At 40.9% G+C, this 26,102-nt stretch overlaps 1 long non-coding RNA gene across 2 annotated transcripts; it reads left to right on the top strand.

Moving 5' to 3' along the window:
* Positions 1-459: 459 nt before the first annotated feature.
* Positions 460-25,438, top strand: LOC122901964. Of its 2 annotated transcripts, none has more exons than XR_006383717.1 (3): positions 460-719; positions 9,504-9,610; positions 25,194-25,438. It is a non-coding gene; the product is annotated as an uncharacterized LOC122901964 (long non-coding RNA). The 2 variants fall into 2 exon arrangements; XR_006383718.1 differs by lacking the exon at positions 460-719 and adding an exon at positions 5,304-5,410.
* The last annotated feature ends 664 nt before the right edge of the window (positions 25,439-26,102 follow it).

Below are 26,102 nucleotides of genomic sequence, written 5' to 3'. Positions count from 1 at the left end.
TTTCTGCACAAAAATGGTCTGGAACGCATTTAAGTTGATTTTCATTTTCCTCTACTTTTTCACAAGTCATTTAATTTTTCCTTAGTTTATTTCTGGATGTTGCGGGGGGTGGGGTGGTTGGAAGGGGAGGCGCTGATATCCAGAATGATAAAGGCTAAGTCTGAACAGTCAGCTTTAATCTTTAGACACAAAGCGCCAGAAATATTGGAACCATTCCCATTGGCATGGAAAACTGAATGGTTTACTCACCAGGCTAGATGTGATGTTTCTTAGATTTTATGGTGAGGCTTATAATGATTATAATGATGTCTTAGAATGGCTTCAGTTAGCGTTTACTTTATTGTCAGTGATATGGTTAATGTGCATTTGTAGAGTGACGTTTTTAGTTTTGAAATCATTTCATTGTGTACTCCTTTAAATAACATGACAGAACTTGAAACTAGAAATACCAATCGGTATGGTAGCATGCATCTTATGTCCATACAGGTTATGCTACGCTGAAGCAGAGGTTTGAACTCTGGGCTACAGGAAAGCCAAAACACAAGAGATAACCTGGGCGTTATGTATTTGGGGAGTGCTTACACACCCCTGGTAATCGATGACTTCATGAAAGTAGCTTCTCACCCAAGGTCAGCGCATAACAATTCCTTCTCATACAAGCGGAGAACAACACATCACATCTTGGGGGACTGAGGAAGCAGGAGAGGAAAGCAGGGCAGGTAAGAGTACTGAAACGGGAGCTTTTGGGAACTTGGGTCTAGAGGTGCTTCCAACACTCCTTTCCTCTGAAGTTTAAACTTGGAATCTGAGTTTACTTTACAAACAATGGATCTCAAGCATCCTGGCTGAAAGTGCTGATGAATCAGAAGAAAGCACCCAGCTGGGGTCCTTCCAGTTAAGTCCTTGATGTCAGGACCCAGAGTGGGACATTCTCCCCCACCCTGGGGGAGGAGCTGAAACTTCCAGGGCGGGGCTGAGGGGCTGGGCTCCTCCTGGGGAGTGGGCTTTGTGGACTGCGCTAAGATCAGGCTCAGGTTGAGGGGGGAACTTTCTGCTTAAATAAGGTTGAGGTGATTATGGGGTCACTCTTGCTGTGACAGACATTTACACAGGTGCCAGGCTGCCCGAACCTCTCAGCTCCTTTGTGGAGCTCCCAGCCAGCATTTCCTGGCCCCATCGACAGATGGTTCTCTGAAGCTGGCTGGAGAAGAAAGACCTCTTGATAATGAGCTCAGTGCTCTCTCCCTCCCACCCCCTGGGCTCTCCCTTTCTCCGCCTTTCTCTCTCTCTCTCTCTCTCTCTCTGTGCAATCTCTCTGTCTGACAATTTACATTCCTTGGCATGAAAGGTGCAAGACTAAAAGTCTTGCCTTCCTGACCAGCTCAAGAGGAGAACGTGATGCCCCCCACCCCCCACCTTGGTGCACACATGTGATCATGTGTACCCTTGTTAACACAGGGAGAGGGTCTGAAATCTCACAGCTTCTGATGGGTGAACCTTCTGTTTCTGCTGGGCTGGTGTTAGGTCAGAGGCAGTCCTCCCAGCAGAGAAAGCAGTCTCCCTGTCTAGTGTAGGACTACACATTCACAGCTCCAGTTTCTAAGGTTTTCAGAACCCCGGTGTGGATTCACGCAGGAGCAGCTTGGTCTTGCGAGGGTCGGTATCCATCCCGGGTTGACAGGGTCCCAGCCCTTAGATTGCTGGTTTGTAAGAGGGTTGGGGTACCATGGGCAGTGTCTGTGGGAAAGGCTTTCCTTGGGAGCCCCTACTGCTTTGAGGGTCCTATTCTGAGAGAAGTTGTTCTTGTTTAAGGTTTCCCTTTGTGGATAACAATATGCCAAGAACCTGGCTTTGGGGCCATGATACAAACCTTCTGAGTACTGTTTAAGATATACATCAACTTAGACCTCGGTTTTGCTTTTTCTCACATTTAACGGAGCCAAATTTCTTATCTTCTGGTTTAAAAAAGTATACCAAAATCTATTGTGTTTAAGGGAACACACGGCCGTTGGCTCCTTGTCATGTCACCAGGAGAACATCGGCTTTCATTTCAGCTCCCTATTTTCATCCTTAATTACTTCCCCTCCATTTTGATTTCAAATATTCTTCACCATCTGTTGATAATTGATCATGAAGTTGATAGAACCTAATGGATCCCCATAAAGGATGAGGCTATTTAATGTTTTCCAGACGGAGGCAGTTGTCAGGAGAACCAAATGAGGCTGGAGGCCCCGGGACCCCATGACTCACGTAACCAGCTCAGTTTTCCAGAATCCATGTTCAAAGCATGGGATGAGGTGGAAATGAAGGGAGTGACCCCCCGTGTGTGTGTGTGGTAGAACCACCACGCTGTGGAATCTTATATCCTCAAGTTAACAACAACAACAACAACAGGCACTCTTTCTATCACACTCTGGATGGGCTCATTTTTGGTGAAATAACAATCCCAGAACTGACAGATGCCACAGATGTGAAGAGCAGACTGAGATCGCACCCCAATGATCACTACAGGGCTGTTCGTATCGATGCAAAATCGGTCGCCTTTCTCTTCCAAATTCATCTTTCTTTAACAAATGGTAAGCCAGGTGATATTTAAAATCCATTTCCAAGCTAGAGGAGAGCGTAGGGTGACCACAGATAGCAGGTACCAGGTGTCTGGGACTCATGCTAGTTGTAAGCCCTGTGTCATGGTATGTAGTTGACTTTGCTTCATGCCCTCATCACGCCACTTTGAACATCGATGCCGTCTACAAATAAATATTATATTTTAAGTTGCTCTGGAAGCCTGGTGTGTTTTTAGGCCATTTTTCCTAGTTATCACATCTGGGAGCCAAAGGAGGGGTTAGGGACTCCGGTCCCCATGCACGATGTTAGAAAGACTTACAACCAGCCCCTCCGTCTTCCTCATTTGCTGCTAGAATCTGAGATGAAATGATGTAACAAAAATTTACAGCCTTCACCCTGGGTGAGCCCCCCACGCGGGGTCCCTCTCTCCTCAGCGCCTCTCATTTGTTTTCCACGGTTCTCCTCAGTGGACATTTAATCCTCTTAGGCTCCCATTCTCTGGGGTTGCCCCGAACCTCTGGGAACAGAGGAAGGAATTAGCTGCGATCACATCAAATGGCAGGAAGACCAGGCGGGGCTGGTGATCCCGCTCAGGACTCTGTGCTTGGGGACAAGGCCTGGTAGGCTTTGGGGCACCGCGTGGGGGTGAGGCAAACAGAGTCGGGCTGTGGCAGGCGGGTCCTTCGGCATTAGCGAGGAAGCTTCTCGAAGGGCTGGAATAAGATGATATTCTTAAAAGACCTCGTCGGAAACTTCGGCTTGACGCAGGGGACTTCAGGGATGAGGGTTTCTCTGCGTCTCCTTTTTATTTTATTCCCAATAAGTCAAAGTGCTTTTGAGTTCCTGGCGTGAAGGACACTCTGAGCATTCAAGGATATGCAGCGTTATTATGACTGTGCTGGGTGGAGTGCAACCCGCTCCTTCAAAGCCTCAGGAAAGGAAACCCATGCAGTAAATTAGCCACAGATTCAAAGCGCCGGCTTCGGGCCCAACTATTCACGCTACGCCCTGGGTCACGTGTTTCGGCTGCTCTTTTCTCTGCCCTCCATGTAATCCCTGAAAAAAAAAAAAAAAAAAAAATAGAAGGCTTTTTGTGTGTCTGAGGACCGGTGGGGGTGGGGCTGGCCGTGCAAATCCTAGCCTCCCCCCACAACCCTTCCAAAATGCAAAGCTGCCCCCGGGGTTGCCAGGGAGATTTTTCAGCCTCCAAGGAAATTAAGGAGCTCCTGGAAGCGGCTTATTCTCCATTTGTGGCGAGTTCAAGTGGGACAATACCTCTGTGTGGCAAAGGATTACCCGGCCAGTCACAAAAGCATCAGGACCTTTTAATCTGAAAATCAAAATTGTGGACCTGCTGACCCCACCACCAGAGGAGGGCGTCATGCTGGAATGAAGGGACGTTTTCTTTCTCTCGAGGGGAGGGCAGAACTTTCTCGTATGGAAATATCACTGTCAGGCTCTGACATTTCAGGGCTAAGGGTACATGCTAACACCCCCTCAGGATCCCACCGAGGTTGGCTCTATCTGCCGGGTGCAGTGGGCTGCTGCCCTCTCAATCGCCTATGTTCTGTGAGGCCCCAGGGAAGAGGGAGTTTGGGAGCGTTTTGGAGGAACAAAGAATGCCTGGTGCCTCAGGTGGGACTCTCCATTCTCTCCAGACACAAGGGTTCCTCTAAAGAATGTGCAAGGGGTTCATTTTATTCCCCAGTTCATTCCTGGCCAGTTTTGTTTCTTTTAATTCAAGGGGCTGATCCACTGGGAACGCCAACATATCGAAGTACAAGTCGGAAGAATAATAAAATGTATATAATCTGTCTATGAGGTGTATTCCAAAGCCAAGTGTAAACTTTTTGCTAACTTGGGGGCTAACTTGTGGGCTACTCCTTTTTTGTTTGGATAGATAAGAGAGCAGGTTTTGTTTGTTTGTTTTGTTTTGTTTTTTAAGAGCACAGTTTTTGAATGTCAGGCATTACCAGTGGCATTCACTCCAAAGAGGCATCCAAGGAGCCTTGAACTTCTCTGGAGAGAGCCCTTGCGTTCATGACTAGGTCTCTTAGTGATTGGGATACAAGGGTGCACCTCTCTGCGTGTTTCGTCAACTGTGAAGTCCCTAAAGGCATTTCTGTGAGGTAACCCATCAAGATGGCCAGAAACTCTTATACCTGATCATGCGTGTTTCCAAGTTTGGGTTTAATGGATCCTGTTTATGAACCTATGTCTGTTGAAAAGACCAAGGGCTACTCTGGAAACCCAGAGAATATGGCAGCTGAGTCTTTGGGTGCCAAGTCTACAGTAATGCCTTTGGGGAACAGTGTTCTTCTAATCTGATGGTCTCTGAGCTCCTGGCCCTAGGAATTACCTTAGATGTGTTTCTGGAAATCATCAGCCATTTCCGCTGTCCTGTGGAAGGCAGACTGGAAGACAGACTGACTGAGAGCTGACCATGGTCTGGAAGAAGACAAAGCTAGGAACAGCACCCCTCTGGGGACTGCGTTGGCCTGTGGTATGCGCAGCTCTGGGTGCCCCAGCTGAGGGGTCCCTGAGGGCGGTGAGGAAGGGAGGAGGGAGGCGGGGCCAGAGCACAGAAGGCACTGCTGCTTCCGGGGGTGATGCCGGCAGTATGGAGTTCTCCAACAGCCGCTCTGTGGTGGGATCTGACGACATCCTGGGAGGAAGAATAAGATCACTATGGCTTGACTCCATTTTTCATAACAGAACTGAAGACTCAGATGGCTGAAGTGACTTCCAACGTGACAGAGGCTCGCAGATCGTGCTGAAATTCGAATCTAGCATTCTTTCTTCCATTTATTGGTCATGTTATTACCATTGTGAAGTAAAAGGATTGGTGGGTATTTGTTTCTCTAATGACCAAACACTATGATTAAGTAGTACCACTGGGTTCTAAGAAATGGGTCATTTTTGTTGAAATCCAAGGAAAAATAGATGATAATAAATGTATCTAATTTATTATTCCAGGAGCAATTTCAGCCTAAAAGAAGCCTTTATCAGGAAAGCAAATGCTGTGTTTCCTCCTCTCCCCTCCCGTTCCATTCCCTGTCCTCCCCTACCCTCCTTCATTTCCCCTCCTTTCCCCTCTCTCTTTTCCTCCCTGCCTCTGCTCCCTCCCCTTCATTCCACTATTTCCACTTTCGACTTAGCCTCCAAAATGGCAAATCTACTTTAATAATTGAAAATTTATTTCTTTAATTTTCAATTAGGTAACACATTAATGTGTTTCACACATCCGAAAATATGAAAATTATGGACCAGTACATTCCACATCTACCCAGTTTTCTCCTTTACCAAATCAGAACAAAGCAACAAGTAACCGTAATAATTGGCTTCTTGTATATCCTCTTAGAGATTTTCTTCATCCTTCCTTAAGCAAATATATTCTCCACTTGGCAATGTGCCCTGTATGTCTGTAGCCTAACGTAACACTGTATCTTGCAGACTATTCCCCATCAACACATATACAGCTTCCCTTATTCTTTTGGCAATTATGTCATATTGCATTGAATGCACACACTAGAATAAATTTAATAAAATTGATGAATGCACCAATCGCCTACTAATAAACATTCAGATTTTTTACACTCTTTTGCAGTTACAATGCTATATTATATAACCAAATATATGTACATGGTTACATACATAGATATACAACATATATGTAGGATCCATTCCTGGAAGTCAAATTTCAGGGTCAAGAATGGATGTGTGGATAATCTACTAGATATTTTCAAATAGCCATTCCTAGTTACCATATATATTTAGACACCTGCCATTCTATATGAATTTGCCTGTTAAGCCACAGCCTTAGCATAGGTGCTTGATTAAACTTTATTTTTGTCAAACTGCCAAGCTAGAAATTGCATCTTAATGGGGTTTTATTTAGCATTTCTCTTACTCTGAGTGATATTGTTTCTTCTTATGTTTAAGATGCACTTTTTCCCTAATCATTTCTGAGGTTGGCATCAGGAGTACGTGCCTCTCTTGTGCTGTTCCTGGGACCAGAGCACTTTAGTAGTGTGGGTCATGAATCAGCACGAGTTCCACTGACAGAGGGAGGAAATGGCATTCTCAGCTGAAGAGATGGCCAAGCAAAGACACAGAACTTTGCTGATGCAGGGCTTGTTTGGAAATGGATCATGTCCATACGGCAGGGCCACAGGTCCATGAGGAGGCACGTGGGACTAGAGAGCTAGGATGAAGCCACATAATGGAGAGCCTTGAATGCCAGGGCAAGGAGTTTATTTAGACTCTTCTGCCTGGTGTGGGAAACAACAGCAAGTTACTGGCTAGAAAATCAATATCTGGATCGCCCCCCGCTGCTAGTGCAATGTGCATTGCTGTGCCCCAGACATTTATATTGACAAGCAGAACATAGTAAAAAGTCACCCACAAAAAATAACATGAGTTGCAGAAAATCCTGGAGAGTCACAGACTGTTGGCGATTTGTAGTAGCTCAGAGGGTTGTGGTCCAGTTTCTGGTATCTTAGCAGCCCTGCCAGGCACTGGCCTTGATCCTAGATCGGATATCCTACCTCGACTCCTAACTCGGTCTCAAAAATAATGCTTTTGAGGGACGTCTGGGTGGCTCAGTCTGTTAAGCATCTGCCTGTGGCTCAGGTCATGATCTCAGCGTCCTGGGATCGAGTCCCTCATCAGGTTCCCTGCTCAGCAGAAAATCTGCTTTTCCCTCTGCTTGTGCTCTCTCTCTCTCTCAAATAAATAAATAAAATCTTAAAAAAAAAAAAAAGATAATACTTTTGGGAATTGAGACTGGAGGAGGGAGATGGAAACCACCCCCTCCCCCAAACTGGGAGCAGTTAGAGGACAGAGAGGTTGACCCTAGGACACTTTATTCCTAAACTGGATTCACTAGGTTAGTAGATAAAGGACAGGAGAAAAAGAAATTATACCAACTGAACCAGAAAAGTTAGGGGTTTCCAGAACTCAAGGTTTTCATTTCTGATCATTCTCACATGGATGAAGTTCAACATCCACTGATATCTCTTGTTTTCATAGATAAAAAGAACTTGTCACCAAGGAATGCAATGGGTGTCCTTTAAGTTAGTTCATACTGAAATGTAAATTGTTTTTTGCATTGGCTATTGATATGAGTGATTTTTGTGTTATGTGTTTTTTATTGGCCTGATCAGCCCAAATTGAGAAATGTACACTGACTTCTTATTTGCTCAGGGCATGGGGGAAGGAAGGAGATCCTGTCATTTTTCCGAAGCCCACAGATTCATTCATTGTGCCTTCAATAGAGGGGAAGAGACCTCTGCAACCTCTTTCTGAGGGTACATGTGAAGCTCTTTTATGAGCTTGACTTTTTCATGTAAAATATAAGCTATATAAACTTTCAGCCTTTCCATGAAAATGAATGGGTTTCATTTGTTAAGAAATGACCATAGAAATTGATTTTATTTAACCAGATTATTAGAACAAACGTGTAAGCAGAGACACACAAGACAATTTGGATAATTCTGCTTTACACTTGGAGATTAGGGAGTGTGTGAACAGATGTGAGTGTGTGTGAGCGTGTGAATGTGTGTCTGAAAAGCCACATAGCGGGAACTGTCCCTTTAGATGCTCTCTCATGCCGGGGTACGTCTTCACTTGGCATTCTTTGTTACCTCTCCTGCCCCATGGAGACAGATGGTGTCCACACTTACGCTTTGCCAGAGATAATTAGATCAACACTCAGCAATTCTCAGGCCTCCTGGTCCTTCCAGCTCTCACAGCTGATGGCGAGGACTCCCAGGGTGGATGAGTCTGTGAGAAGCTGGCCTTCAGTATCAAAATAATGAAAAGGCTTTAATGTGATTCTAAAAAATCATTCAACCAGGAAAAGTTGGCTCCAATGTGAAAAGCAGTTTTCCCTGAGTTCTCATTTACATAGGGTTTTCCAACTGCATTTTCTTAGGAACACAAAAATACCAGTGGCTTGCCCAATAATTTAGTTAAAAATGATTTCCTTATTAACTGTAGGTACTCCATACCATCCAAACAAATGCCGGTTTTTCTATGCATTATAACTTTTTCGGAGCCATAATTTCAAATTATCAGATGAAAACAAAATCAATGCGGGGCGCTTGGGTGGCTTAGTTAGTTAAGCCTCTGCCTTCTGCTCAGATCTTGGTCGCAGAGTCCTGGGATCCATCCCTGTACTGGGCTCTCTGCTCAGCAGGGAGCCTGCTTCTCCCTCTCCCCCTCCCCCTCCATCTTTGCTCGTGCTCATTCTTTCTCAAATACAAAAATAAAATCTTTTTTTAAAAAAGAGGAGACTATCAACGAAATCAGGGACTTGTCTATTACATCACCATGTTCTTCTTAACCCTTAGCAATCACAGTCAGAGTGCTCACCTACACATCGGTTAGTTATAAAACGAAGAAAACTTTGCAAATATGTTTCTTGGCTCTCATATAACCATACAATCTATGGGTGTGACTCTTTGATGACAAGACTCTCTTGGGATGGTTGTTGAGTTTTCCAAGTTTCCCCAGTGGTGAGTCCCTTTTTTCTGCATCTCCCCATCTTTAGTGTAGCGTGTGTTATACCTCGATGTGAAATTTTAAACTTGGCAAGACACTGACTCTACATTTTTCTTGCATACGTTTTATTCCTACGGAGCACAGTGCTCTTTTGTACACAGTACATGGTTGTATTAATGTCTGGAGCAATAAAAGGGCAAAGTTATGTCCATTTTTAGGGGAGATTCTAGAAGGCCATCCTCCCAATTCTGAGCATTACTGAGATCATCACAGCAGTGGAGTAGACACTCTACCTTAGCAGTACATGAGTACCTACCTGCTCGACGTCTTTTTCCTTCCTTTTTTATTTTTTAAAGCAGAATATACAAACACCCAAATACTCAGTTTAAAATACAAAAAAGTTAACATTTAGTCTTTTTTTGTTGTTGTTCCAGATTTTATTAAAGGGTAATATGTAGAAGATGATAACTTTGCATCTGGCTTTGTCACCCAAATACCAACCTGTTCAACTCCTCCACACAGAACCACTGTGAAAAATTGGGTAAGTATCCCTCTAGTTTCTAACTTCTACACTTTCATTACACATATCCTCATAAACAATATGTACTGCTGCTCTTTGTATTTTAAAATTATGTTATAAGTGGTATCATCTTAGAAAACAATTTCATTTTTTAGGGGCACCTAGGTGGTTCCGTCAGTTAAGTGTCTGCTTTCTGCTCAGGTCATGATCCCAGTGTCCTTGGATCAATCCCCACACTGGGCTCCCTGCTCAGCAGAGAGTCTGCTTCTCTCTCTGCCTCTCCCCCTGCTTGTGCTCCTCTCTCTCTCTCTCTCTCATAAATAAATAAAATCTTTTAAAAAAAACTTCATTTTTTAAAATCAGCATTACATTTTCAAAATCTATTATCATTTATATAATCAGCACGTAGCTGAATTTTAAAATTCAATCTCTGTATTTTAACATGTGAGTTAAATTAATTTAAAGTTCATGTGATTACTGGGTACATTTGTACTTATTTCTATCATTGTATGTATGTTTTCCATTCACCATGTTTTTTCTGAGACATGTTCTAACTTTTATTCATTACATTTGTTTGAAGTCATGAGTTCATTAAAAGTGCACCATTATGAAAAGATGCTCAACACCACCCATCATCAGGGAAATACAAATCAAAATCACAATGAGCTACCACTTCACACCTGTCAGTATGGCTAAAATCAAAAACACAAGAAACAACAAGTGTTGGTGAAGATGTGGAGAGAAAGGAACCATTGTGCTCTACTGGTGATAATGCAAATTGGTGCAGCCACTGTGGAAAAGAGTATGGAGTTTCCTCAAAAAGTTAAAAATAGAACTATCCTATGTTCTAGTAGTTTAACTGTTCAATATTTACCCAAAGAATATGAAAACACTAATTCAAAATGACATATGCACCCCTATGTTTATAGCAACATTGTTTACAGTAGCCATATTATGGAAACAGTAATGTGTTTATTGACAGATGAATGGATAAAGAAGATATGATATAGAAAATATATACAAAATGGAATACTACTCAGTCCTAAACAAGAATGAAATCCTTGCCATTTGCAACACTGGATGGAAGATCTGGATGAATCTAGAGGGTATGATGTTAAGTGAAATAAGTCAAGTCAGAGCAAAACAAATTACATATGGTTTCAATCATATGTGGACTTTAGGAAACAAAAACAAATGAACAAAGGAAAAAAGAGACCAAGAAAGAGACTCTTTTAAAAAAATATGTTTTATTTATTTATTTGAGAGAGAAAGAGTGAGCAAGACAGAGACAGTGTGTAAGTTGGGGGGTTGAGAGTGAGAGAGGGACAAGTAGACTCTCCACTGAGCAGGGAGTTCAATGTGGGTCTCAATCCCAGGACCCTGGTATCATGACCCAAGTTGAAGGCAGATGCTTAACAACCTGAGCCACCCAGGCACTCCCAAAAAATTATAGAGAACAAACTCATGCTTACTAGAGGGGAGATGGGGGAGAATGGATGAAGTAGGTGATGAAGATTAAAAAGTGCGCTTTCCATGATGAGCATGGAGTGACATACGGAATGGTTGAATTACTATATTGTATACCTGAACCTAATATAACATAGTATGTTAACTCTGCTGGAATTAAATTTTTTTTATTAGTCAACCATATGCATGAAATATTCATTTCATCCTTGCAGCAATCATTCCAGGCATATTTTATCATATCTTAAGACCCTAACTCATGAGTAATCCTGGGCAAGTTTCTTCCTTCTGCCCTTATTTTCCTCTTCTATTTGGCTAGTTACGTGGCCAGGAGTTTTTTCCATATGCTGATCATCTTTGATAACAACATCAACCATAGAAGTAATGAGGCTGTCATTTATTGAAAGACTGCTATAGTTTAGATAGCATTCCTAAAAAATAATAAGATCTTGGTAAACACTGGTTGCAAAATAGAGGAAAAGACAGAGATGATTGCCTTCGCAGCTGGACTAAGAATGTGTCATGACCACCATCTCAAATGAGACTTCTCATTCCTTCCATCTCAGTTTAGATAGGAGGTAAAGACAAATATATAATCACACTGGGAATCTCTGGCTTATACAGAGGTGAATGCTTTTGAAACTGTCATCCCATAGAGAATAGAGACATGACAATAAAGTTGTCTCATTCTCAATTCATGCTTGTCCTATTACTGTGATAAATTCTTCTTGAATTAATCACTTTCACATTCTTATCATTAGCAAGGTGTGGTGGTGGAGATAATACTCTGAACTGATAATTCCTTAAATTTCTAAACAAATCACAAGTAGAAACCAAATTATAGTCAATCTTTATATAGTTGTTTACTTATGATTCAGATCGCAAGTAATATATTGCTTGTTCTTTGATAAATCCAAAGAGAAAAAACTTTCTCAAAGAAATGATTGAGCAGGATCATTTGATGGAATAATATCCCTTAAATATGTGGGGCTTTTTTTAAAGAATGAGAATTGCACAAGCTTGAAATACCAACTTGTTCTCATTTTGGAAGATTTTTCCAAGAGCTATTTACTGGTGAATTGTTATTTTCCTTTTCTTTTTCTTTTTTAAAGATTTTATTTGTTTATTTGACAGACAGAGATCACAAATAGGGAGAGAGGTAGGCAGAGAGAGAGGAGGAAGCAGGCTCTCTGCTGAGCAGAGGACCCGACGTGGGACTTGATCCCAGGACCCTGAGACCATGACCTGAGCCGAAGGCAGAGGCTTTAACCCACTGAGCCACTCAGGTGCCCCGAATTGTTATTTTCTTATGTAGACTTTAGTGTTATTAATTTCTCTCTCAGCAATGCTTTAGCTGTGTTCCACACATTTTGGTATGCTCCATTTTTATTTTTCTTCACTTCAATGTATTCTTAAAAATATTTTCCTTGAGACTTTTTCCTTGACCCTGGATTATTTAGAAGTGTGTTGTCTAGTTTCCAAGTGTTTCAAGATTTTCCCGTTATTTTTCTATTATTTGTTTCTAGTTTGATCCCATTGTGGTCAGAGAACACACTCTGTGTGGTTTCAGCTCTTTAATATTTGTTGAGGTTTATTTTACAGCCCAAGATATGATTTGTCTTGGGAAGAGCTTTGTGAACCCTTGAAAAGAATAAGTCTTTTGCTGCACTGCATGAGGTATTCTATGAATGTTGATTATATCCTGTTGTAATGGCATTACTGAGTGTTTTATATCCTTTCTGATTTTCTGTCTAGTTGTTCTAATAGTCATTGAGAGAGGTGTTCCTTACTTTTATTTGTAACCTACCTATACTGTATTTGAAGAAAATTCCTTTCAGATAGAGTGTGTGTTTGTACATATGTGTATATGTATATATGTGTGTGTATGTGTATATATGTGACATATTTCTCCTTTTTAAAAAAATCTACTTTGCCAATATCTGCATTTTAATTTGTATATTTAAACCATTTATATTTAGTGTAATTATTGATATGTTAAAATTTAAGTCTGCTATTTTGTTTTTTGTTTTCTCATTGTTTCCTGAGTTTTTTTTTTCTCTTGCCTATGGTGTTTTTGAGTGTATCTCTTTATATAGATTTTTAGTGGTTCTAAGTGTTATATTATACATGTATAACTTATCACAATCTATTGATGTTGACATTTTATCAATTTGAGTGATGTGTAGAAACCTTACTCCTTTTCAGTTCTTTTACCATTCCTCTTTTACAATTGAATTGACTTAAATATTCCCTCTACATATGTTGAGAACCACATCAGAAAATGTTATACTTTTTCCTTCAAAATCAAACATAATTTACAAAACTCAAGGAAATGGTGAGTTTATTTACCCATATTTTTCCTTTTTCCATGATCTTTCATCTTTTCTAATATTTCCCAAATCCCCCCGCACCCCCCCTTTTTTTTTTTAATCATTTCCTTTCAGCTTCAGGAACTTCCATTAGCAATTACTTAGGGTAGGTCTACTGGTGACAAATTCTCTTAGTTTTCCTTTATCTGAATATGTGATGGTTTTCCTTATATCCCTGAAGGGTACTTTTGCCAAATATAGGATTCTGGAGTGAGAGTTATTTTCTTTTAGTATCTCCTGACGCTTACTCTTGACCCCCAAGGCTTCTGATGAGAAATCAATGGTCATTCAATTTGTTTTCCTTACAGCTAAGGTGTTATTTCTCTTTTGCTGCTTTCAAGATAATTTCTTTGTTTTTAGTTTGCACAAGTTTAATTATATTGTGTGTTGGCATGAATTTCTTTGGGTTTTTATTGTTTGGAGGTCACTCTGCTTCTTAATCTTCAGGTTTATGTCTTTTGCCAAATTTGAAAAAATAATTAGTAATTACTTCTCTGAGTGCCTTTAAGCCCTACTTTCTTTATTCTCTACTTCTGAAACTTTCATGACACAAGTATTAGGTTTTTTTTGTCATTGTACCACAAATCTCTGAGGCCCCGTTTATTTTGTTTTTTCAAAACAAAAGGTTTCTCTCTATTGTTAGAATTGGGCAATTTGTATTGTTCTATCTTCAAGGCCATTGATTGTTTTTTTTTTTTTCATCCTCTCTATTCTTCTGCTGAACCTATCCATAGAGTTTTTTTTTTTTTTCTAAAGATTTTATTTATTTCTTTGACAGAGAGAGATTACAAGTAGGCAGAGAGGCAGGCAGAGAGAGAGAGGAGGAAGCAGGCTCCCTGCCGAGCAGAGAGCCCGATGCGGGACTCAATCCCAGGACCCTGAGATCATGACCCGAGCCGAAGGCAGCGGCTTAACCCACTGAGCCACCCAGGCGCCCCTCCATAGAGTTTTTAATTTCAGTTACTATACACCTACGTTCTAAAATTTCCATTTGCTTCCTTCTTACTTCTTGATATTTTTTTCTATTTCTTTGCTGAAACTCTGTATCTTTAATTTGTTTCAAAACATGCTTGTAATTGCCCAATGAAACATTTTTTATGATGGCTGCTATAAAATCCTTGATTTCAGCATCTATGTCACCTAAGTGTTGGCCTCTGTTAATTACTTTTTCTCACTCACATTGAGATTTTCTATGTTCATGATATGACAAATGATTTTCAACTGTATCCTAGACATTTGGGCATTATATTATAAGATTCTGGATCTTATTTAAGACTTTTTTTTTAATAACAAATGTGTGTGTTTGTGTGTGTGTGTGTGTGTGTGTGTGATGTTACTGTCATTTAGTTTATTTCTACATAGAAGTCCCACATTGTTAATATTTTTGCTTTAGATATTCAACTATTTTAAAGATATTAAAAAGATAAGTGTCTTTTATATATAATATCATTTTTATTATATCCATCACCCTTTTTTTTTCTTTGTATATATCAAAATTTCTATCTACTGCCTTACTTTTTCTTCTTGAAAAACTTTCTTCAGTGTTTGTTAGGCAATGGATTCTTTCAGCGTTTGTTTGTCTAAAAAGTCTTTGTTCTGCCTTAATTTCTTTAATATATTTTCTCTGGACACAGAATGCTGGGATGATTGGTTTTTCTTTCCATAATTTAAAATACCTCTCAATTTTCTTTAGGCTTGATTAATTTCTGATGAGAAGTTGGCTCTAATTTTCCCCCCTCTGTGTAAATTTTCTTTATTCTCTGGATGCCTTCAAGATTGTTTTAAAATCTATTTTTCTGCAGTTTTATTCTGATGCACTTAAGTTGTTGTTGTTGTTTTTAATCTTGCTTCAATTTTCCTGAGATTCTTGTTTGTTGATCCTTACTTATTAACTTAAAAAGCCATTGTCTCTTCAAATATCTCTTCTGCCCATTCACTCTCTCTCTCTACTAAAATTATATGTATTTGATGTTGTTCTACAACATATCTGTTTTGTTCTATTATTTTTTTCTTTGCTTTTTGTGTTTCATGCTTTTTAGTTTCTATTTACCTATAGCTTTCCCTTTTTTTGTTCTGTTATGTCCATTTTACTGATAAGCCCGTTAGAGGATTTCTTCATCTCGGACATCATGTTTCTTATTATTAGCATTCACAATTGACTCTTTTTATGGTTTATATCTTTCTGCCCAAATTCCCCACCTGTTCATGCATGTTGTTCATCTGCTGTGCTAGATTTTGCAACATATTTAACATTTTTATTTAACTATTTATTTAAATATTTAACATTTCCCCCTATAGTTCCAATATCTGGGTCATTTTTGGATCAAGGTTGGTTGACTGTTTATTATCCTTGCCACAGTTTAACCTGGTACTGTAGGTGCTGGCTATCATTATCAAGAAAGAAAGGCAGAAAAAGCACCATAATGATTGAAAAGAAAGAAATAAACCTATGATTATTTCAGACACTATGATCATAGAAAATTCAATGAAACCCAATAAAAACAATAAGAGAACTTAGTAAGGTCAAATTTCAAAAATAAATACCATTTTTCAAGCTAATCAACAATTAGAAAATATTAGGAAAAAAAGAAATTCAAAATTGTAACATTATTTATAAAGCATTAGGAGTTAACAAATCACGAATACAAGTTGTTCAGAAAAATGTTAAAATTTAATTTAATTTTGTAAAATACAATTTGAATAAATGGAGAATTAACCATGTTCTTGGAATGACTAATTGTTTGAGGACATTAATTCTCCCAACAGTGTTCAGTAATGTCAAAAATACCTCAATCAAATAATATATATGTGGTTTTAAGAAAGTTGGTAAACTTATTCTAAAATGTATATGGCATAATATTGTAATATTTAACAGTCTGTGAAGAGTTAAGTCAACTTTGAAAAAGGAGAGCACAGAATGGGATCTTGCTCTACAGGCTATTAACATATGCTTCAAAGACACAGTGCTAAAAACAGTGTGGCACTAGTCAAGAAAAGATAAAAGTCCAATGAAATAGCATAGAGCGGTCAGACAGATTGCTGTGTACTTGGAAACTGATCAATGGAGAAACGATGATTAAATCGGTGACTTCAGTGGTATACCAGCCAAAGAGTTCTCCAAGGGTGGAGGGGGAAGACTCACTTTATAGCATTTGTTGATTCCCATTGTATAAATACTCCCACCACAGCCAATTTCAAACTACCAACAATTTCACAACCAAACTGCAAAATGTCTTAATGTTCGACAATCAGCTCTTGACATCTGGTACAAGGCTCATCAGGCTCAGATTCAGAAAGGACCTCAGCCACACCTTGTAGGAGATTACCTGGGGATAGCCACAGTTATAGACACCTTGGATATTACATGTGGGAAGTTATGCCATGGTTCAGCTATTAGGAATTATAGTGAAACCTTTGAATATTTAGCAATGGGGCTAATCATGATTTGCTTTGAAAGAACTCATTAGGTGAAATTTTGGTTGGAATTTCTAGTCATGCCATTAAAGAAGACAATGGTTCTGACCCCTAATGAATAACTCAGGAATAGAATCGTTGCTAGAGTTGGAATGATTGCAAAATTGGTTTCAGGTTATGGTACATCAGACAGTATAAATGATATGGACAGAGACCAAAGAAATCACATAGGAGACTAATTGTTTAGATACATCAGAAAGTGGTGATTATGGATGGAGAGTTCCCTAGAGACAAAAGAGGAAATAAATATAAAGAGATGTAATTACTGGAAAAGAGAGACCAAGCACATGTGAGATGTATCAGGGAATATGGGTCTATGTACTTCACCATCAACCTTGTCTTCCAAATGTGGACACTGGCCAAGGGGTGTGGGGTCTCCTGATTTTGTTTGGAGCTTTATCTACAACTCTCTCCTCCTTCCAGTATCAAGTACTCCTGGTTCTGGTTGCCTCTGTATCCTTCTGTTCCTTTCCTACTCTTTCCCCCACCCCCAACCCAACCCACAGATATTTTAAAAACTGCTCTAGGGACAGGCCCTGTTTCCAAGTGATTGTGGATATATTTGACTTCTTCTAGCATGTTAGGTTGTATCTGTCAGACCATCAGAGCTTAAGAAAATTCTCAGGATAAAAGTGTTAACTCTTGTGTGTATTTTTGCTCTTTAAAGAGCAAAGGAGGGCAGTCTTTGTGTTCTAATTATGACCAATTCTTGCTCTGTAGATTTCAGGTCCCGAAAGCAAGAGGAAAATACAGAGCCTCTGCCAGTGCCTGAAAGACTTAAAGTGGCCTGGTTGTGTCTCCAGTGCCTAGCAGTATGTCTGCACACACTTATTTAGACCTGACACTATACAAATGCATATTGTGCAGTATTTGGTATCTGTTATGGACTGTATGCTTGTGTCCCCCGCACCCCAAATTTATATGTTAAAACTCTAATCTCCATTGGGATGGTCTTAGGAGTTGGGGCTTTTGGGAGATAATTAGGTCACAAGATGGGGAGCCCTCATATGGGATTGGTGTCCATATAAGAGACAGGAGCTCTCTCTCTCTCCCTCCCTCCCTTCATCCCTCTCTTTCTCTACCCTGTGAACAAGAAGATGGCCATCTACAAACCACAAAGAGTTCTCATCAGACAGAAGATCTGCTAGCACCTTGATCTTGGACTTGCTAGCTTCCAGAACTATGAGAAGTGTTTCTTGTTTGGGCCATCCAGTCTATGGTAATTTATTAGAGCAGCCTAAGCCGCATCCTTAAAACAAATGAAGGCTAAGACAGCATCCTTAAGAGAAATGGGGGCTATTCTAACGTGGAAGAAACACTGCTTGTGATATTTGTTTCCTTAAGTAGTTAGACAAAAGACTTTCAACATGACAAGGAAGGTATACTTGGAGAAGTTGGATTACCATCCATGTGAAGAAAATAGGCAGGAATTCTCTATAAGGTTGTATCTAACAATATCTTCACAGGGGTGCATTCAACATAAAAATAAATAAATAAGAGAAAAAGGCACAACTACTCCCCTAAATATGAAAATTAGCAATCAATTATCTATGTTAAAATTAGTCATAGAAAATGAACAGTACTAATATCTTCATTTAAATTAAGGCTGGTTCACTTAATTGACACTTGCAAGTCTATTTATGGACGGCAAGGGATGGCTTTAAGAGGGGCTCCAGCTACCTGGAATAATCTCCATGAGACTGGGCCCCTTGGACAGGGGTACAGAAGACTCCTCTGAAACAACTGGAGCCCAAATTCCCAGCCTGGTAGCTCTTGCTTCATTTGACTATAAGCTTGCCCTCTGCCCAGGACCATAGGTTTGGGGCCAGGAGGTAGACCTGGGTAAGGCGAAGCATGTGACTCCAGGCAGTGAGGTGCTGAGAGCCTAAGTCTTTCACAACCAGAGGCTGAAGAAAACAAGACAGAGGGTCCCAGTGGACCAGAGCTCATTCACTGTGCCCAGGGTTCCCAACACTAGCAGAGATAGAATCATGAGGCTGAGCTGGGCCACACACTAGGGTGTAGGGTTGTTACTGATGGCCACCAAGTCCTCCACCACCAGCCTCCCCCAATAATGACCACAGTTGCTAATGAGTGCTGTTGACCATGTTTGTGACAAATATTTTTTGAAATATGATGAATTAGGATAAATTACTCCTTTTCACTTCTGTAACTATATTTTATGCTTCTTCCCCTCTTCCAGGATTCTGGAAGAGCCTAAAGTGGTTGTCATTAAAAAAAAAAAAATAGGTGGCATGGGGACAGATTCAGACAAAACTTCTTGTTGGAAGACATTGGGTCCTTAGGTGGTAAGAGCTGTCCTGTAGAGCCATCAGAAAGTGGCCCCCAGATATAGGTGAAACTGTAATCAGTAATAATAGCTAATATGTCCTATGCCAGAGACTATTGTAGTCATCCTACAAGCCATAACTCATTTAATGATCTTAACAGTTATGGGAGGTGAGCATTGTTATTGTCCCCATATGAAGAAGCTGAGCTGGAATGCATAACTCATCCAAAGTCTAGTCTCTTATAATAAAGGGTGAGCTGTGATGCGAACCCAGGAGACTGACTGAGAGCTGCCAGATGCCACCACTTAGCCCCACCTCTCATGACTGTGCTTGAGGTAAGTGTGCTCCATGCCTGCTCAGAACCTGAACAAGTCACTTCCACCTCCCGTGTCTTCCTTCACTTCCTCATCCCTGAAAGAAGCGGGCATGACAGAAGGGAGAGGAGGATGCTGCAGAAGGGCACCAGAAGAATTGCCAGTAATCATCTGGGTGTCCTAGAGAATTTACTCTGCTTCTCTGAGACATATCTCCACGAATCCACACAGACCTTGCACTTGGCGCCATTGGTGTCTCTGTTTCCTTCTGAAAAAATAGTGAGGCTCACAGATGGAAGGGACGCTGAGCTAGATGAGGGACCCATAGTTGTCTGGATAATTCTATGCCCGGCTCTTAAACATTGAACCATTTGGTCTCTCCTAATACTCTTCTGTGATTCTGAAGTCTATTAAACCTACTTTGCAGAATTGGTCGGAGGATGAAATGAGGCAACACTTTTGAGTGTAAACAAAACCCCCCATGCAAATGGAAGGTACGGCTGTGGTGTAGATGATGCACCACCCCAGCTCTCCAGTGTGTGGTGAATTTGCACACATCCTGGGGGCTGAAGGTGCTGGGATCTGGGCAGAAGTAAAAGAAAACAGAGAGTCTGCTCACATTCCACTCCAAGTTGGGGAGACTTTCTAAATGAGAAGAATACAAAATTATGAATACCAAATTTCTAGGGCTCTTCCTCATGTCTTGAAAGGGGTTTACTCTGAATCTGCAATAGGAAGTTGTGTGACTCAGTGTAATCACTTAACCTCTCTGAGACTCAAGTCACTGGCTGGAAAATGAAGATAATTATCCCTAACCTCAGAAATGAGTTTCCTTGAAGCTAAATGTTTGATTTCATTTGGAATTATGATGAGATGGTTTATGTCATTTAAAACAAAAATGGGGGAGGGGCCTGAATGGCTCAGTTGGTTAGCTGTTTGACCCTTGATTTCTGCTCAGGTCATGATTTCAGGTCATGAGATGGGGCCCCATGCTGGGTTCCATGCTGTGCATGAAGCCTGGTTGGGATTCATTCTCTCTCCTTCTCTCTGCCCCACCCACTTATGCCCCTCTCTCTATATAAACAAACAAACAAACAAATAAATAAGAAATTGACAGTAGGAAATAAATGAATAAATGAATAAATAATAAATGAGGGCCCAAGGGGTTATAAGCAATATGGAAACAACGCTGAAATTAAGGGTGGCTTAGAACAGATGCCCCGAAGCACAATGTGAACACCAATACAACAGGAATCTAAGAGAAAGCTACCAAGCAAGGCAACACACTAGGGTAAGGGCAGTAGTAAATGGAAGTAGATAATTCGAGAACTACTTGAGTAACTTGAGAACTAGTTGAGTAGTTAGCTCATGAACAAGTGCTCAAAGCAAAAGCTTCATACCAGGGTTTGCAATGACTCCTGCCAAGAGCTGTGAATGGAAGGGCAGACAAGATGCCCAGTCCCAGAGGAGTCACTGAGAGCATCATGCAGAGATGCTCTGCATCTTTAGTATCGGGAGGGCCCGATACTAAAAAATGTAATGTGTGATTTTAAGAGACTAAATCAGATTTTGGGAACCAACATCATCTTGGAAAGCCTTAATACTTATTCTAGTCATGCTTCCATTGCTCAAATTTTCTTTTGTGGGGAAATCTTTAGACCCTAATGTAGGTTCTGTAGACTGCTCAAAGTGCTGGCAAATCTTTCTTAGAGTGTCTAGATTTGTGAAATAGAATAAAATCATTTTGTGCAGTCTAGTGGTAAAGGTAAGGGAATGATCTGGGTGATGACATTTTTGCCAAAAAAAAAAAAAAAAGAGCAAATAAGTATCAAGTAATAAGACAGATTTGTGTGTGTGTTGTTAATATCCCAGTGTCCATGATATTTCCCAAAGAAGAACAGAGGTAAACTGTTAAAATACATTTATCGACTCCTAACGTAGCTATCCTTATTTGAAGAATTCCTGGTGTGTTTCCTTAGAATGGGAAGGAACATTTAATGATCTCTAAAGCTCTTCTATTACTTCATGTCTACTACCTACTCACAAGGTTGTCTTGAAGATTAAATGTCAGAATACTTGGAACGCACTTAGCATGATACCTAGAACACAGTAAGTACTTCGTAAATGTTAGGTAATATATTGTTGGTGTTCAGAACCTTCTGTTTTCAAGTCACCCTGCTGGGAGCACCTAAAAATTACCTAATTTAATGCACATAAGTGTTAGAGATTATAGTCTTCATACTTCAGGTTGAAATCCTAAATCTCAATAGAAGTGAGGAAGCAGTGAGCAGGAGGATTCCAGCCTGGGTTATCGTGGGTCTGTGCTCAGCCCTCCTTCAGATCACTGGGGTCTTGTGTGTGCTTTCATGTTACACGCAGTATTGCTACAGGAAACTCTGCAGATGGAGGTAGGTTAGATGTTACTCTCCCACTTAATAGGTGAGGAATTTGATGAGGTTCCCCTCACCTACCAAACTGGGGAAACCAAACTTGAACCCACATTGACAGCCTTCCAGTCCGGAGTTCTTTCTGAACAGGTGTACACACTTTATCTCATGCCAAGTCAAAAAAGTTCATTTGTAGATTTATCATAATTTATAACCCCCTTATTTCCTGAACTGTGGCCCCAACACATCATGCAATAACATAAGATTCATGGAAATGTTATTCACTAGGATATCTTTGTGGTGAGCAGGAAAGGATTGGGCATAAATCATGTAATCATCGGGATCTGCTGTAAAATGTTTGTGGAAAATGGTCAAACTTCTTTACAGAAAAGATATACCAATATCATCTGCTTGCTTTGCCACAACTTCCCATTTCAAATTTCTCTGTTTCTGCATGAATCTGGAGTCTTGTCATCTCAGTAGGAAATGATCATTGCTGGGTGAAATGCATGAAATTCTCAAGACTTGAAGTCATCTTTGATGGAGGCACTTTTGGTCTGTCATGAGGCATCTCACCAGGTCTCTATGACAGCACTTAGACTGATTTATGTGGGCATCAAAGACGAGCCATTTACAACCTATGGATTATGCCATCACCGTGGGTCACGAATCATGGCACATTGTTCTACCATTATTATGGTGGTGCAAGTTTTTCAACTGTTGTTCATTTTTTTTAAAGATTTTATTTATTTTTTTGACAGAGAGATCACAAGTAGGCAGAGAGGCAGGCAGAGAGAGAGAGAGAGAGGGGAGGAAACAGGGTCCCTGCAGAGCAGAGAGCCCAATGCGGGACTCGATCCCAGGACCCTGAGATCATGACCTGAGCCGAAGGCAGGGGCTTAACCCACTGAGCCACCCAGGCGCCCCTACTGTTGTTCATTTTAAAAATTCATATAAAATGGTTCTAGCGTGTGGATACTCTGATGTTTATGTTATTGGGCAAATGGTCTTTTACTCCATTTTCTTTTGTTGGAGACTGGGGCGTCGTATGGTAAAAATAACCCTTATGACCCCTTGGGCTTCCTGGTGACTGGGGTGCTAGAAGATTAACAATGACATAGACCTTTGAGCATTTTTGTGCTTTGCAGAGGGAGGAGCCAACCATGTTGATGCTGTGGGATTGTGCCACATGGGAGTTCTCCATTAAATGCTGGGCTTCATTTGTCCTGTTTGCTCATGAGACACCATTACTCTTCTGACTCTGTCTACCCTCCTGCTTACCGGGAAGGTCCTATGGCTTTGGATTTGTTAACAGTCATTTCTGTGGTAAAGACTTAAGACAAATCTGGACTCTGTTTTTTTAATTGGTTAATGTTTAAACAACTGGGCTTAGATATTTGGGTTGAAGAAAGAGGTCTGTTTGGTTAGTCAGTGCTTGGGGCAAGTGCATTCATTAGTAAGCACATACTTACATTAGTTTCAGTAAAAACACATTTGTTTGTACAAACATGGAACAGAGTAGGAAAATGTTTACAGCATCCCCATTTACCAACTCAGAAAGGACTTACCCTGCAGACAAACAGATGACTCAACCTCTCCCTCCACCCCCCCCCACCCTCACCCCCGCTGTGTGTTAGCATGGAAAGTAGCTGAAGCTCCTTGGGATGGTTTGTAAACATTGAATTTGCCTCCTATAAGGAGCTCTGGCTGTCCCAAATCAGAGGTATATCCTCCAGCATCCTTGACAGGTGCTTCTCTAGCTCTTCCTGAACAAGTTCAAAGACAGGATCTCTTCCTCCTTAGACAAAGATTATTGCTTTTCTAAACAATTCTGCTAGAATGTTCTTTTTCCATTGAGGCAAAGTCTGGATCCTTATAAGCTCTTACTATCTGTTGTAATTCCATCATCTGGAGCCAAGCAAAACAAAGCTTTTTCCTTCTTCAGACAATAGTGCTTCAAACATTTGAAGGAAGCTCTGTCAACCACCCTTTGTTTTTTGTCTCCAGTAAACATTTAGTTCTTTAAGCAACTCTTCTAAGACATGGCTTCTAGTTCTTGCACAATCTGGGCACCCTGCCCTGCCCTTGGGTTTGGCTTGGTCCAGAGACAAAATTACCCCTTCCCCTTGAATTTCTTCTGATAGACTGGAAATACAAAGCCACCAATGAACATCAGAAAGTAATTGTTTTTGAACACAATATTATCACTAGAAAATCATGGAAATGTACCTGATCTTCTGGTTAATTGGGTAGAGATGTGCGTTCTGAAATCTTAAATGATTTAGTTGCTATCACTTCTCCTTCCGCAAAAGTAGTGTGGATAGGCTCAGCTGGCATTACTCTGGGGTGGAGGGGAAGGCAAGTGAGGTACGGGAACAGCTGGAAAGTCCATTGGGGGGATGGAGGGGAGGAGACATTCACAGGCGGCTTCCAAGTGGCCTTGATATGTGCTTGTCCCTTTCAAAGATTGAGAACTCCTGACCTAAAGATTGTTCTGCCTTTGGAGGAAAGGTAACTGATTTGTCCCTCTTGGGTTCCAGAGAGGAATCCTGCTCATTGCCAGAGTGAACCTCCCATCCAAGTACTAACCAGGCCCGACCCTGCTTAGCTTCCGAGATCAGACGAGATCGGGCGCGTTCAGGATGGTATGGCCGTAGACGAGAGTGAACCTACTTAAACCCACTGAACCACTTTTTCAGAATTTTCAGGAAAGGATAAAAAAATTGTCTGTGAATTTGGAAGCTGATTCTGGACTCTGATGTCCAACACACAAACTGTTAGGAATGTTGTGTCCCATGGGAACACCAAGCGCCCAACTGCTTATGTTCCCACTCAGCACGACCTGTGTGTGTTCCCTCCCAGGACCCCCTGCCAATCTCTCCCTTGATGTTTTAAGGGGCCCTAAATGATGTCCAGACTCAGAAGCAGAAGGGATTACAGTTGGAGATCATTTTGAAGTTTAATGTCTTGGAACATTTTTCTTTCAAATTTGTTATTTTAAGCACACATTGTGATTTAATGACTCTTTTTGGGAGTTCAGTTTGTGGTTGAGGTCCGAGCACTGAGGAATGCATGTTTAATTTTTTTCATCCTATAACGAGCATTTCGTCTTAGACTAAATAGATGCACATTTTAGAAATCCCACAGAATCGCTGAAACGCTGATGTTTATATAAATGCTTGCATGTTTGAGTGAATTTTGTTAAAGGAAACAATCAGAGCTGGTTCCAAAGACTTTGTGGAACTCTGCTAAGTCCTTAATTCCCCATCTGTACCAATCCCTCCCTCATTTATGTCCCCACATAGGACTTGATGCATGTACGTAGCACCGAACCTGCTGAAGGACCCTGGGTCTTCCCCACGGATTCTGGCGGTCGTGACGATGAAGAGCCTGTCTTGTGCACTTGGACCCAGTGCCTCGCACAAAAGTGTTCACTTGCTGGGCTGAGGCTAGTCTCTGGCTGAGTTTGGACCCAGGGGTGGAGTTTTTAATCCTCTAGAAGAAGCCGCGAAGGGAACTGGATCGATACCTGGATGGAAACTGAAAAGGAAAGACATTTACAGGAGGATCTGTGACAACAAAAAAGCTTCTGTCTTCTCCGGGAGGCGGGGGAAATAAATGGACCACCTTTTCAGTTTCCTTACAATTGTAACCAAGGCAAGGCTCTGGTTTTACTTGAGCAAACATCTCCCAACACCAGAAAGGTGGTGAGCTATTGGCCACGTAAGAAAAAAATTGTCCAAAAACTTCTCTTTTGTTGGCTCGGCTCAGTGGGCTCTGTTTCTAGGAAACATATCCACACCTTTTTCTGTCTCCGGATCAGTAGTTCAGAACAGGCCAACCATGCCTGTTGCAGAAAAAAAGTATGCTTAATTTTAATGAACAAAAATAGGGAATGACTGAATGCTCAGAGTGGGATAGAAAACACACAAGAATAGTTCCAGGGGACCTCTCAGCCACGCGAGTAAGAAAAACCATTTAACAACATGCACATGATTTCCCGGTCATACGCATGGAATTCCTAGACCTAATTACTGCTATTCCCACTACTGGACATGAATATGCAAAAAAGGAGCAGTATTACCCAAATACATGCAGAGCATATACAGAGAAAGAGACATTGCAGATAAACAAATTATAGCTTGAACTCTGGTTCAGCCACACAGAGAGATCTCGGGTGAATTGACTATCTGGAGAGTTTTCTAAGTTCGGTG

This window comes from Neovison vison, chromosome 3 (assembly GCF_020171115.1).
Source record: "Neovison vison isolate M4711 chromosome 3, ASM_NN_V1, whole genome shotgun sequence".
Classification (NCBI taxonomy): domain Eukaryota; kingdom Metazoa; phylum Chordata; class Mammalia; order Carnivora; family Mustelidae; genus Neogale; species Neogale vison.
This window is presented reverse-complemented; position numbering and strand designations above follow the sequence as displayed.